Raw genomic sequence first — 12238 nt, forward strand, 5'->3', positions numbered from 1 at the left:
TTTAGAGCAAAGCCCATGGTTCCTTCAGCAGAGAAACCTATTTCCATGTTAGTTCATAATTTTTTAATAACAACTTTTTGTAATAATTATTTTCTAGACATCCAAAATTGAGCAAAATGCTCCAATATCTTTTTTTTTTTTTTTTTTGGAGAGAGAGAGAGTGAGTGCGAATGGAAGTTGGAGGGGGAGCAGAGGGAGAGGGAGAGAGAATTCTAAGCAGGCTCCATACCCAGCACTTAAAGCCCGACCTGGGGCTCAGTCTCATGACCCTGACCTGAAATTAAGAACCAGCCGCTTAATTGACTGAGCCACCCAGGCACCCTAAAATGCTCCAATATCTTGAAGACACATCAGTTAGCTTTGTGTAGATGATATTAATTTTGAATACAAATATCTGCTTTAGACTATCATGTATGTGAAAGGTATGCAGGTGGTCCTCACTTTGCACAGCAGTGCAGAACCATAAAAAATGATTGTACGAGTTGAAACTGGGAAAGTGATCCTAAAACAATGGGGGACATTATCATTGTTTCATAACCTTTAATTTTTTTTTGCAAAAATATTAAAAAACTCTCTGATTTGGTTATAAATCTATAGAGAAATGAACAAAATATTAAAACTCTTATTTAGTGCGCTGTTATTTAAAAATTAGAAACAGAAAATTGTTTTATTTTTGGAAAAATCTTATCAAGAACAGTTTGAACAGTGCTTGCTTGCTTTTTGTTGTGTAACTTGTGACATAGAGTATTTGGCTTGGTAATTATTATACTCTTTTCTAAGTTTGGATCAGCTTTCCACAAAATATTGTTTGTGTTGTCAAGGTTGTGAAATATCTTCGAGAGTTTCTTCAGTGTGAAGTGTTTTTGCCAGCATCACTTCCTCTGGGGCATCTTTATCCTCTTCTTCACAAGCACCCTCCTCATTGATGCCAGTAGGCTCACCTTCGCTGTGTTCCTCGGGCTGTGTATGCATAGTCTGTTAGCAGCACTGTCAACATTTCCATGGTCAGCTCTTTCGTTGAAAATTTCATTTATGTACAATTCAAATCTGGCAAAGTTATTTTCAAAGTGAGGTAGAAGTTTCTACCATATTGCATGCGTTTTGCTTGCTGCCATGATGCTTGAGTATTCTCAGTTGCATGCTTTATGTTATGTATCTTTCCAAACTCAGCTAAAGAAATGACATGATGTCCAATTGAAGCTTCAGGAGTCTGTCCAAAAGTCCATCTAAGATAAAAAGATTTAAAAGTTGAAATACCTCCTCAGTCCAGAAGCTGGCTTAATCAAGTCATGTTTGGCGGTAGAAAGGTGGTAGAAATTTTTATGCAAGTACCCTAGAAAATTAGAGTGATCTAGAGTAATGTCCACCAGTATTAGTGCTTTAAATGTTCTAGATTATTTTGCCTTTTGTATCTCTCTACCACTGGGAGATAAGGAGGCAGCACGACTACATTTTTGTTGTCTATGCATGAGTAGCAGATATACAGTGACCAATCACTAACAGACTTTGAAAGAAAGAAATGACATGATTTGTTACTGGTCATGATTTGCATCTGTTATTTACATAGTGATTTGTGGAGTGAAGAGATAGCAGCCGACTGTTCTTTATGCCGTCACTCACAGTTAATATATGCTGGTAGCTGAAATTTGAACAGTGTTTTCAGGGGACTGGTGTTATTTAATTAAACCAGAAAAACTGAAATACTGTTCAAAATGAGAACTACTTTTACTAAGCTTAACAAATTTATCTGAGGATTCTGTACTTAATTTTTCTTTTCATAAAAATGTGTTCAGCTGCTTATTTATTTATTTTTTTCCCCAAATGATGGCATGGAGCTTTAAAATGTAAGAAATAATTTTAACTTGGTAAACTTTAAAGTATAAATTATTTTAACTTCCTTACACTAATAAGGAGGATAGTAGGTGGAATCTGCCTTCCATCCTTATGTGCAGCTCAGGAAGGCAACAGGAAAGGAAGATTTATTTCCATCTCTGCCTGCATATGGTCGGCCAAACGGCCACTAAAGATTGCATCTCTAGTGCTCTTGCATGTATAACAGACAACCGCACTTTGGACTAAACATGGACCTTCACTATGTTAGCCAGCCTGGAGTGGAGTCTTGAAGAAGAAAATATGCCCATAATTACATGCATAGGATCCTTGAGAAATTGTGGAAATTTGGGGGAGTAGGTAATAGGCCCAGGGAAAAATTCTTCTTCTGGCAAATCAACAAAAAGGAAAGTTTTCTTTCTAGGTTCTAGTTAGAACATTTTTTTAAGACAGGTTTCCTGAGATATAATTTGCACAACATAAAACTTCCCCATTGTAAGTGTACAGTTCAATGAGTTTTAAAAACAAGGAACACTTGATAAATTTGCATGTCATTCTTGTGCAAAGCTATGCTAATCTTCACTGAGTTGTTCCAATTTTCATTCCAATATATACTGCCAAATCAAGCACTCTCAGAATTTTAATTTTTGGCAGAAATTTGCCATCTAATATTTTTCAGAACATAGGGGAAGGAAATGTTAGGATTTATTTTTATGATGGACATTGTATGTATATTTAATATTTATTTTGGAAGCATTTAAGATAATATATAGATAGATAAATAACCAGATTCAACCAAAATGTACTGAATCTTCATGTTAGTTTTAGTATGTAGTTGTAATCCATATTTTATTAGTGAAAGAAGACATTTCCTCAAGGTTAAGAAACTCGAGTGAGGGGAAAGACTGGTACATTTTGGACCTGGGATGTGATCTCATATCTTCTGACTCACATTGCATTGGGATAGAAGTTTCTCTATCTGGTGATGTTCCATCAACTATGGTAATAATAGGTATTATTTATTGTGGCCTCACATAAGCCATTCTAAGTTCTCTGCATGTGGCATTTCATGTTGTCCTTATGAGAGCTCTCTAAGGTAAATGCTATTATTTTCAGTAGTGCATAGATGAAGAAATTGAGGTACAGTGACTTTAGGCACACTGTCCAAAGTCATAAAAATAATAGGGGACACAGTTGGGGCCCTAGTTCCAGAGTCCATTATACTCACTTCTCATTGTCTCCCCTAATATCCACTGAGCACCAAGGGAAAAGACAAAGACGGGTCTCTTGTTAGAATTTTCCTTCTGGAGTAGAAGGGCAAAAGAAAGAATGGGAAGGAAAACTTTCCATTACTCTCTGGACAGGATTTTCCAAGTATCTCACAAACTACATTCAAATAGTGAATCTTTTCCATGTAAAGATATCTATTTCTAAACTTTTATATTTTCAGATTTGAAGTCTTGATTTATGAATTTTAAAAAATTGAAATAATTTTCTAGTATGCTAAAGGAGAATGGGAATTACAGACAGAAACAAATGTACCTAACATTGAGCTTCAGGATGGTTTTACATGTCGCTCTCTCTGCCTGAGATTGCTCTGTCCCCAGATATGACATGGCTGATCCCCTTACATCATTCCATATCTTTTCAAGAGTCATCTTCTTATACCTTCCTATTTATGGTACTAATCCTCCATATTCTGCCTTAATTCTGTTTTATTTTCTCTCTTGTACTACCTAGCCTAAGTTCAGACCGATACTTCCAACTCAAATTCCAGACTTCAGGGCTCTTGCTTAACCTCTTTTTAAAATTGTGTCTGCATCTTTATCACTGAGAACAGTGGTTTTTAAGGGCATGGAAAAATAAGAGAAAGTCTCATCATTGCTCATTTTTTTTTCTATCTACTGCTACACATGAAATAGTCTTAGAGTAACAATACTAATACTACCATCAATGATTACTGAATTACTAGCATTGTTTTGCTTTTGCTCTCTGTGTTATTTTCCATTTGTTATAGCTGTTCTATACCTATTGCCTGAGAATATAGCCATTTCATTCCATATTCACTGTCCCTGTCCCTCATTTAGTCTTCGTGCCACAGGTAACTTTGTATTTATGCACTACCAGTGGTTACATGAGTGTCTCTCTAGTCATTATGCTGGTCTGAAGGTTGTTCTCCAGTAGATTCCTTAGTAAGAGCTCAAGGGAACAATATTCCTAGAATTATTGCACACTGGTAAGAATTTACCTAAGCCCTTTGAACTGTACTCTTTTACCTTCATATTCTAGGTACCTAAAGTTTGTTTCTTCCCTCCCTCCCTTCCTTCCTTTCTTTATAAAGTCACTTAATTTTACTGCAATGTGTCTTTGTTGTTATGGCTCATTTTCTCAGCAATACTATGTACAGTTTCAATATGCAGTTTTACATCTTTTATTTTAGGAAACCTTTCTGCAATTACTGGATTTGGTATTTGTTCTGTTTCCTTACTTTTGGTTTTATCTCCTTTCTTCTCCTACTATCCATATGCTCAAATTTTTTTGCCTGTCTTCAGTATTTTTAACTTTCTCTTGATTCCTTCTTTTCTTTCATTACTTGTTCTAAAGTTTTTCTCTCTCACTTTTTATTTTGCTGAAGCTATCATCTGCTGCATTTATTCCCTATTTATGTTATTTCTCATTTTTGGAATTCACTCTTTTCTTATTTCTAATTATACCCAGAGTTATGGAACATTGTTTCTGAGCTTTTCTAGTTCTGATTTATGTTGTTTTCTTTCATGTTTTATAGCATTTTCTTAATGTTTCTTAGTTAGTTTTGAAATAGTAGGTTACAGTTTTGTTCTGTTTTGTGGGCATGTTTTTTGGCAGGCTTTTATTGTCTGCAGTACATTATTCTGCTTTTTTTCACTCTTTTTCTTATGATAACTTTCTTTGGGATATGACCTTGATACTTATGTTGCTCCTGTTTATATGAAATGAATTTTTCTAAGGCAGGGTTTAGGAAAGTTTATATAACTTTACAGAGCTCCCTCTTCTGTTGTTTTTATGTTGTTTAAAAGTGTGGTAATGTGCTTTCTGTGATTTCATCTGGACTTTTCTCCTATTTTTCTTTGTTATTTCTATCCTGTTCAGTTTTGGTTCCCCTTCTAGCAATTTCTTTTCAGTGTGGGTTCTTGTCCTGGAAGGGCCAGTTCTGGTGGGCCATTTCTGAGAGTTAAAGGTGTTCTCTGTTCCTGGTTGTTCAGTACTTCTTGGAAGGGGAGAGATTATATTCACAAACTCCTTATACTTACAGCTGCTGTTCCCACATTGCTCTCTGCTTTCCAGTGAATATCTGTTGGCAGTTTTAGTGTCCTATTCTCAGACTCCGAAGATACTGCTCTGTTGCTTTCTTCCTCTTCCTCCTGTACAGATGCAGATATCATGAAGTTTTAAAGTTGTAGGTGGTTTGCCTCTGCCCCATGTATTTTGGAGTTTATGGGGTAACTATTCATCAAGTTTTATTTTATTTTATTTTTTAAAGATTTTATTTATTTATTAGAGAGAGAGTGAGCAATCGAGAGAGAGAGAGAAAGAGAGAGAGAGCACAAGCCAGGGCAGAGGGAGAGGGAGAAGCAGACTCCCCGCTGAGCAGGGAGCCTGACCAGACCACCTGGGGCTAATCCTGGGACTCTGGGATGATGCCCTGAGCTGAAGGCCGATGCTTAACTGACTGAGCTGCCCAGACACCCCTCATCTAATTTTATTTTATTTTATTTTTTAAAATAAAAAAATTATTTATTTGAGACAGAGAGCGAGAGAGAGAGAGAGTAGGGGGGAGGGGCAGAGGGAGAAGGAGAAGCAGACTCCCTGATGAGAAGGGACTGGATCCCAGGACCCTGAGATCATGACCTGAGCTGAAGGCAGAAGCTTAACTGACTGAGCCACCCAGGCATCTCTCGAATTTTATTTTAAATGCTGTCCTGGCTTACTGGTTTTGCAATCTAAGTGCTCTGTTTTTATGTGGGGATTTGGTGGGATTAAAAGACTGCATAGCCACCTCTACCATCTTCCCAGAATCCTCCCTCCTATGTAGATTTCAACATGTACCTCTAATTGCATGGCAGCTATTGACTATCCTCAGTAAATTCTTTTTAATATTCATTGGGTTACATAATATGTACATATATATTAATATATTAAAGTCAAAAATTACCAGTCACTTAACTTGAGACTTTTAATGGTCTTTTATAGGTAGTATTATTCTGGAAGACCCAGGTCCATCTTGAAATAAATTGATATGAATTTCACCTCAGAGTAAGTAGCAAATTCTTTTTTTTTTTTCTTTAGGACGATACAGCTTTCAGAGTCATAATACCCCCTTGTAGAAACATTTTTATGGGGAAAAAAACTCCATCTCGACTGATTGAATGCTCGGGTTTCCCTTTAAATGATCAAGTTTAAAGTGTTTTAAAGGACAGCTTTACTCAGATGTTGGAAATATGAACAAGAATGAAAAGGAAAGCATTGCACTTACTTGGAGGCAATTCTTTTCCTTAGAGGTAGGGTGTTTGTTGTAGGCTATAGGAGACTATTGGCCTATTCATGGCATTAGTGGTAGCCATTTCTAGACAAGGGAAGGCTTTCACAGATAACTCTTAGAGTGCTGTGAAATGATCCAAATTGGAAGGCAAGGAAATGAAAACGTGTACTTGCTTGAAAGGCCGTGTATGCTCATAAAAATGAGCTGTTATGGTGGTCTTTCATCCCAATCCCTGCAGATAAAAGTGATCTCCACATAATTTGCTAAAGCCCTCTTACTTCACTTTCACAGACCAAGGAATCATGATTCAAAACAAGGTAGGTTTTTTTTTTTTAAGTTGCTATGGTGAGATAACAAAAAAAAAAAACCTCTGAATGTTCATGCAATTGGAATATTTCTTTTATCATGCCTTCTTTTTTTTTTTTCTGATAACTACATATATGCTTTTTTTTTTCTTAAAAATGCTTAAGTGAATTCCTACTCCTTTAAGAGATCCCCACCCCCGCCCAGTACTTAGGTTTTTCATACTATGGACAGATTTTCAATGTAAATCTGGTTTTCTTCTTTCTTCTTTTTTTTTTTTGAATAATAAGCAATAGAAAAGAATTCTTTATCCATTATAAAAGCGTACCTGAATTTTGTCTCAGTCTGCTAAGTGTCTTTATTTGTTAACACAATCACAACCAACTGAGAAATGCTCCTTTGTGCTACCAAGTACTCCTGATCCCAAGTACTCTTCAGTGTTAATTCATTTTTCCTTTAAATGAATTTGGATTCCTTTGGAGGGGGAAAACAGGCTTTAAATTTTATTTATTTACTTATTTATGTAGTGCTTTTTGAGATGCCTATGTGGATGTGGATGCAAGAAATAAGAAAAAGCCTGTTCATTGATTTTTTCCCCCGCAGACATTTGGGGGCCAGGGAGAAATTTTCATTTTGTAGTTGCTATTAGGCATGAGTAACTGAGAATTTTACGTGACGAATAAGAGATGTGGTGCATCTGGACTTTTTTCAGGCTGATAATATTAATGAAAAATAGACTCATGGAAATAATAGTGTCTAGATTAACCTGATATGCAGATTGTTGGACAATATTATCCTGGAGGGATGCATGTTTTTTGGATGCTCAAATCAAACATTCCTTAAGATTGAGCAGGTTTGGGGGGGCACCTGGGTGGCTCGGTTGTTAAGCATCTGCCTTTGGCTCAGGTCATGATCCCAGGGTCCTGGGATCAAGCCCCATGTTGGGCTCTCTGCTCAGTGGTGAGTCTGCTTCTCTCTCTCCCTGTGCCTTCCACATACTCTGCTTGGGCTCTCTCGCTGTCTCCCTCTCTGTCAAATAAATAAATAAAATCTTAAAAAAAAATAGTTTGAGCAGGTTTGGGATGACACCATTTACTCTATAGATTTAACCAAGATTTTACCAAAGTATAAAACCAACACAATATATTCATTTATTCATCCATTCAGTAAGCACTTATTAATCATGTGTGTTTTAGTTTAGTTGCAACATATGCTTCCATCCTGCTCTCTTCAAGTTTTGTTTATAGAGATATTTTTTACCTGAAGTATATGTTGCTTTGTTTTGTTTTTTGTTTTTTGTGTGACTATTTGAGCTGATAGTTATGGTGCCTGGTTCTAGATCTGTATTCTGCAGTGAAATTTCAGTGTGATCTCTCACCAGATATTTAATCCATTTTCATCTTCCTGGGAAGAGGGGTGGGGGGGGGGGGACTGCTCTTACTTTCTGCTGTTTCTGGAAATGGGATTAGAGGAGGTACAAGTTAACCAGAACTTGGGAGGCATCTCACATTACTCAAAGGGATGATGCTGAGGAGTGACAATTATTATGAGGATCGATATCTTTTTTTAGACAATGAAGCTGAAAAAGATAACTAGTTGGCTTTTTGACTGTATTGGGTATGTACAAAAATTTACCTCAAAACAAGGGTTAGGTAATAGAAATAAATGAAAACTGTGAAGTTTTGCTAGGAATCAGCAAGATAAGCATGAGAAGCCTTTCTCATATAAACCTTAAAGCTTGGCTCTAACCTTAGCTTTACCCACAAAACCAGGTGCTAGAGCTAAATGAGCATCTTTCCTTCCATCCTGCTGTCTTTTCCAAATTAGAGGAAACATTTCAAGGGAAAAGTGGTGGTGGTGGGGCACATATGATCAGTGTACCTTATGACTAGCCAAGAAAAAAAGAAATGATGATCACTTCTTCCTGCCAGTGGCATATTACAAGGGACCTGAAACAAAATAATATCACAAGGAAGGGGTTGCTCTCTAGTTGGGTCAGAGAAAACTTAGGAATTCTACCTAAAATATGAATTCCTAGAGGAAAAACTGTATTAACATAAAAAGTTAATGATAGAATTGAAATTATCCTTTGATAGATGTATGCCTTGCTTATATATTTGCAATGAGGTAATAAAGTATGAGGAATGTCCCCTACTGGCTTTGTAACAATGCGAGTGTTGTAATTAATTAAGATGATATATTGAAACATTGGCAAAGTTTAGTGTTTGTTAATACATATGTGGCACAATTTCAGCCAGGGTTATTGTTGTTGTTATCTAATCTCACAACATATGCTTTTTTAGGACTGTCATCTTTTTAGAATTTACAAAGGAAATAAAAATCAGGCTATTATCTGACTTTTGTTCCTGAAAAACTAAAGAGCAAGAGTCATTACTCATAACAGAATAATTAATTGGGTTTCCACTCTGTGCCAGACAGTGAGCTGGGATCTGGGCTCACTTAGATAAGAAACAGTTCTTTTTCTCATGGCACTCACAGTGTAGGGAAAGACAGGTAAACAAATCATTGCCATATAAGTTGATAAATGCTATAATAAATGTATGAACAGATGCCATGAACATAGAGGAGGGCGTATTTAAGTGCCTCCATCAGAAAGCAAGGGTTATCAGAGTAGCTGGTACATGCCTTGTAACAAGACTTCACAAAGTTGAAGAGGAAGGGAGAGGAAAAGCAACTTAAAAGCATTAGCAGTGGCAAAGATACACAAAGTTCAAATGAAGACAGGGTCAATTTGAGAAATAGTCTTGCTATGATGCCAAAGAGTTAGAATTTTTTTTTAAAGATTTTCTTTATTTATTTGAGAGAGAGCAAGCATGAGCAGGGGCAGGGGCAGAGGGAGAAGCAGACTCCTTGCTGAGCAGGGAACCTATTGCAGGGCTCGATCTGGGGACTCCAGGGCTCAATCTGGGGTCTCTGGGATCATGACCTGAGCCAAAGGCAGATGCTTATCCGACTGAGCCACCCAGGCACCCCTAAAGAGTTAGAATTTTATTGAAGAACATAAGAAGATATCCTAGTTTATAGATACAATCAACATAGCTTAGTCAATTTTTAATAAATATTGATGGCTCATCTACTATGTGCCAGGCTACCATGCACTTTTTAAGTGCCATGTAATATACTAAAGTTGGAGCAGAAGAATTAAATGGGTGTGACAGTGAAATGGGGGAGGAAGAGAAGATGACTGGTAATAGAAAACTAAAAGTGGCTTAAGCAAAAGAATGTTTATTCCCCAGAGATTGATGAATCAGCAGATGAGCAATGCCCGGGTTGATTTAGGAGCTTACACTGTCGTCAGCACCAAGGATCTTTCCATCTTTTATCTTTAGCTTGTGACTTTATTGTCAAAAAATGACTCCCAAAGCTGCTGGTATCATCCACTTATACAACCAGTCCACATATAACAAAGAACAAGAGAAAGGCTGAGAGTTTTAGTTTTCCATTTGTGAAGCATGTCTTCCTGGGAAGACCCCTAGAAGAGTCTTCTCTGTTTCATCTGTCTCATTGGAGATAACTTACTATACAGACATCAAAATTTTCAAGGGAAGTTGGGAAATGGAATAAAATTTATTTTCAGCCTTTATTATAGGTGGTGAGATTTGCAGTGAGGGAAGGGGGTAGAAAATAGCTGTTTAATTAGCAACCAACAGTGTTTGACTCGTCTTAGGTAAAATTCATATTTGAGGGTCAAGAGGAAGAAGACATGGTGTTGAAGTAGATGAAGAAATGGAAGAGGACCATACAATGGTGGTGGATTTGACAAATGGGAGGTCACTACTGACTTTTACTCTGGAAATTCCATGGAGTTTACTATTAGGAGCCAAAATTCAGTGTGCTAAGAAGTGAATGGGTGGTGAGGAAATAGATGTAGAAACTGCTTTCCTAAAAACAAACAAACAAACAAACAACTTCTAGTAAAGAAGACAGAAAGAAGCGGCCTATGTTGGAGTGAGATTAAGGAAAAGCTTTTTATTCAGGGCATGGGAGATAATTGATCATATTTACATGCTTTGGTGGGGGGGTGCACATAGAAAGGAAAAAAAATCAGATATAAGAAGTGGGTGTGATAATTGATAAGTTCCAGAGTAGATTAGAATAGATGAATGCAGGGAGAAGGAATTATTTTTAAATTCAGGAGGAGAAGGAGGCTAGAATATGGAATTAGGCATAATTAGCCTATAGATGGTCATTAAAATCTAGCCTAAGACTAGAGTAGAGATCAAGTCATAGATGAGTTTGGAAATTAAGGGAACTCAGGAGCTGCTACATGATGACCTCTGTTTCTACTGAAAATTTGGAGATAATGCCAGATACTGAAACTCTGTATGTGTAGAAGGGGAGAGGGTGTGATGGGTGATAATGGTGGGCTAGAATAGTTTAAGATGTGGGAATAAATTTGGAATAGCCAAAGCATGAAATTAGGAATAGTTTTATTAGGGATCAGTGAAAGGACTGTTGGAATGTATTTAGTACCAGACTGTCATTAAAAACATACCTTTAAATAATGCAGACTTCTATGAGTACATTTTCTTCCATGGTGCTCAATAGCCAGTGAGCACAAGTAGATAAAGTCATTACTTTGAATGAGCCAGGGTTAAACATTATCAAGGAAGAGAGGATGTGAATATAATAGAGCAACCTAGAATATCATTAAAGAGAGATCAGAACACTGAGTGTAAAATGAGAAAAATGAATCTATGAGGAATGCTACTAGACTGGAAAAATAGAAAAAACCTGTAATTTTATATTATGTCTATATTCCTCACAAACCCCCATTTCTTTAGTACTTAGTAGTCATATTTATCTGTCTGTATAGTCAATCCCGAACCATAGTTAATTAGCCCAAGGGTCAATACTTGGTGGTTTTCATTGGCCTGTGAATCAACAGCAGATTACTGAGAAATAAGTTTGTTTCTCCCATGAACTGGAATTCAGAAACAGTCATTAAATTTGGGTTAGGCTGGCATTGAGGTAATGCAAATAAAAGAGCTTTATAGTCAGATTCTGCTACTGCTACATGGCAAAGCAGAGAACACTGAAGTCCAGTAGGAAAAGAAACAGACAGAGAGACCAGAGATGAACAAATAAAGAAAATACTACTTGGGGCCTTGATGCCTTTGCAGTTTCTGATTCTAATACCTTTTTAAGTTTGACTTTATTCATACCATTCATTTGATTAGTGAGATATGTCTGCATTTTAGATTAAGTTTTCCTTTTATGCTTGAGCTAGTTTAAGTTGGCATTATTTAAATCCCAAAGGGTCTTATGAAGGACTAGATCAAAGGACTGAAGATCTACACTAGTCAAAGAAGAGATTTAGTGCTAATGGGTGTTCTGGAGAGGTAAAATAATAGGAAAGTTTATGAGAGAACTGTTAGAAGGATGGCATGAAATTCAATGTTTTTTCATTTTGAGAATTTCAGAAGTTAAGTAGCTATCGATGATGATACTCTATGGGTAGGGCAGTAGAAGAATGCACTGAAGAGGAGTAGAGGTCAAGTGTTTAGGTCAAAGGAGCCAAGGAACTATTAGGATAGATTTTGAAATTAGCTAGGAGTTGTAGTG

General features: G+C 36.7%; 1 non-coding gene across 1 annotated transcript; it reads right to left on the reverse strand.

The window, feature by feature from the left end:
• Positions 1-2350: 2350 nt before the first annotated feature.
• On the reverse strand, positions 2351-2460 carry LOC118010940. Its single transcript, XR_004679359.1, has one exon. It is a non-coding gene; the product is annotated as a U6 spliceosomal RNA (small nuclear RNA).
• Positions 2461-12238: the final 9778 nt, after the last annotated feature.

This window comes from Mirounga leonina, unplaced genomic scaffold, assembly GCF_011800145.1.
Source record: "Mirounga leonina isolate KUSES-001 unplaced genomic scaffold, KU_Mleo_1.0 Mir_129, whole genome shotgun sequence".
Classification (NCBI taxonomy): Eukaryota; Metazoa; Chordata; class Mammalia; order Carnivora; family Phocidae; genus Mirounga; species Mirounga leonina.